The following is a 3,381-nucleotide window of genomic DNA, read 5'->3' as shown; positions in this document are numbered from 1 at the left end:
GTTGAACGTTCTTTTATCGCTATATTTTCTCTTCTTATTGGTTTTGGTGCACACAGTATAATTCTATTATAATTATTGGATTTCTATTCTATAAATTGATTGAAATTGAGAGGCTTTTCAATTATGTTTTGAAACCCCGCTAAAAGAAAATCGTCTGCAAGCTATGGAAATTGAAACCAAATTCACCGATTCTTCGCAAAGGTAAGTTTTTGTACGTTGTATTTGTTTTTAAAAAATTTGGATTCAAATTTTTGAAGTCTTCATATCAAAACAATTATGTATGAATCAAACAACCTATTAATGTATTATACTATATCGGAAAACCACGTAGCCCATGCATAAATGTGACAAATATATACACTGTGTATTGCTGAGTTTGTATCTTGAATTTTATACCATAGATGGCAGCACTTGAATAACGCCGTCTCCACTTTCCGATCTGTCACTAACACTATTCCAATAATTTATGAGTGAAAGAAAAGAAGAATATGTAATAATAGTATGTGAACCAGGCTACATTTGCTATATACCGTGCCGACGAGGCCTTTCGTATAATACCAGTTAGATTAGAGCTTCACAGTTTTACTGCTAACATACATGTTCGTCTAGTCCTAGCAGTATTTCACGTGACCAAACTCGAGTCAATATCTATAAGTGAAACGTTCTATTTTTAATAACATTCATTTATATAATGTAAAACCTTTGTCATTTTTAGAGGTATACTTATATCTCTAATAAATAAAATTAATAACTCTTTGTTATTATTTAAAAGCGAAAAAATATGAAAAGAATTATACAGTTTGTCAAGTTTATTTTGTGAGATAAGAGGGGACTAGTTTGATACGACCACTATTTTGAAGTAATTAATTCATTATGCAGTTTTCATGGTGAAACGATGTCACTACTTAAGTAATAATAAAAAACAATATATACAAATATAATTGAACTTCTATTTTGAGAAACGCCATCTATGAATTAATTTGCTTCTTAAAATAGATTATATTACATATATATATATATAGCAGTGTGTATTTATAACTCGCAATGAAAGATATACATTATAAGTGACCTTTATTACTATCTTCGAACCCTATATATCATGCTGTACGTCCGTTATCTATTGGCTGTATTTTCGTACACAGATACCGCCAATATGTAACATATGATTGAGAATATACACCATAGTATATGTCTATTTCTCACATAACAAAAAGTAGTAACTTCAATTACTACCATTAAGTTTGAATGTGATAACACCACGTGTCCACTGAATTTGTTTTCATTGCATCATTTGTAAATATATCGGTGAGAATTCATTTCCATGTGTAACAACACGACATTTCAAATTATCTGTGAACGTTCATTCCGTATGCGATGAAAACACGTGTAAAGTTATGTGTGTGAACGTTCATTCCGTATGCGATGAAACCACGTGTAAAGTTATGTGTGTGAACGTTAATTTTTTATATGCTAAAACACCACCCGTGAAGTTGTCTCTAAACATTCGTTTTTATATGCGGCGACGTTATCTGAGAAAATTCATTTTGTGTGTCATAACGCCACATTTAAAGTTATCTGTGAGCGTTAATATTAAACGCATTTACTCATGTGTAAATTTATCTGTGTACATCCTTGTTTATACATAATGAAGCCATTTTAGAATAATTTCCAGTTTTATTGACAAATCCCGATCAGCTAAGTTTTCTCAATGCAACAGGTGGGGTAGTGGCACGTTCTTTGCAAGTGAAGGTTATAAATATCCCTATTATATTAGGCTTAACTTTCATGTATAATGTATGTATTTCCTTTCATGCAAGATTCAAGTGTTTTACTAAGGTAATAAGTGAGCTATGACATAAATGGAAGATAATAAGAGATCAATTACAGTTAAGCATTTTCAGCAGTTAATATTAATGATTAGAGGTCGTTACACAGATTAAAAATGTTCGAAGTTTTAACTACATTTAAACATTAGATCAATAGAAATCAATGTGTGGGTTATCAAAGATTAGGTAAAATCAATGTGTGGATTAGCAGATATTATGTAAAATCAATGTGTGGGTTATCAAATATTATGTAAAATCAATGTGTGGATCATCAAATATTATGTAAAATCAATGTGTGGGTTATCAATGATTAGATAAAATCAATGTGTGAATTATCAGTGATTAGGTAAACCAATGTGTGGGTTATCAATGATTAGATAAAACCATTGTGTGGGTTATCAATGATTAGATAAATTCAATGTGTGGGTTATCAATGATTAGATAAAATCAATGTGTGGGTTATCAGTGATTAGGTAAATCCAATGCGTGGGTTATCAATGATTAGATAAAATCAATGTGTGGGTTATCAAATGATTAGGTAAAATCAATGTGTGGGTTATCAATGATTAGGTAAATCAATGATTAGGTAAAATCAATGTGTGGGTTATCAATGATTAGGTAAATCAATGCGTGGGTTATCAATGATTAGATAAAATCAATGTGTGAATTATCAATGATTAGGTAAATCAGTGTGTGGGTTATCAATAATTAGATAAAATCAATGTGTATATGCTATCAAAAATTAATTCAATAAAATTAAGTTGCGGGTTAAGAATAAAGGATTAGCTCAATAAATCCAATGCGTAGGTTAAAAACACTTCATAATTGACTTAATAGCAGATATCAAACCTGGATTATCCTTAACTGTTACTGTTAAATATTATTTCATGTTTCCAGGACACACGAAGCTGTATGACTAGTTACATTTCAGTTTACTTGAGTTCATCTCAGTAAAGAGTGATGACGTTACTATGCTCAACCGTCACCGAGTGTTCTAAACCGTGGCACACGTGGTTGATATTAATACTCTATTTCCCAATAAACACTGATTTATTATGTCGGAGTTTTACTGTTGATATTTAGGCACACGTTTTTACAGTCCACTTTTTTTTTATTCTTCGTCTTACATATTTTTCAGAAGTCATGGAGTAACCCTGATAACTTGTACGGAGATTGTACGACCACTTATAATAATATTATTAAGTCTGGATGAAAGTTATTTTCGTTAGAATTAATGCTGAATTTCATCTGAAGAATTGTTAGTAGCGACATCTACAAAATTCCCTTTAATCTTTTATTGGTAATGTCAGACTTTTGATTATTGTGCGCATGTTCTTTCTTACTCGCCCCCCCCCCCAGTGGCACAGCGGTATGTCTGCGGACTTACAACGCTAGAAACTGGGTTTCGATACCTGTGGTGGGCAGAGCACAGATAGCCCATTATGTAGCTTTGTGCTTAATTATAAACAACCTTTCTTACTAGTAGCACCTAATGACTTTTGGTTTTCCTATCTGGAACTAGATGGCGTACCTGTCGTCCTGGACGGAAGTTATG

Source organism: Limulus polyphemus, unplaced genomic scaffold (genome assembly GCF_000517525.1).
Source record: "Limulus polyphemus unplaced genomic scaffold, Limulus_polyphemus-2.1.2 Scaffold4640, whole genome shotgun sequence".
NCBI lineage: Eukaryota > Metazoa > Arthropoda > Merostomata > Xiphosura > Limulidae > Limulus > Limulus polyphemus.
The sequence above is the reverse complement of the archived record's forward strand: the minus strand, read 5'-3'. Positions refer to the sequence as shown.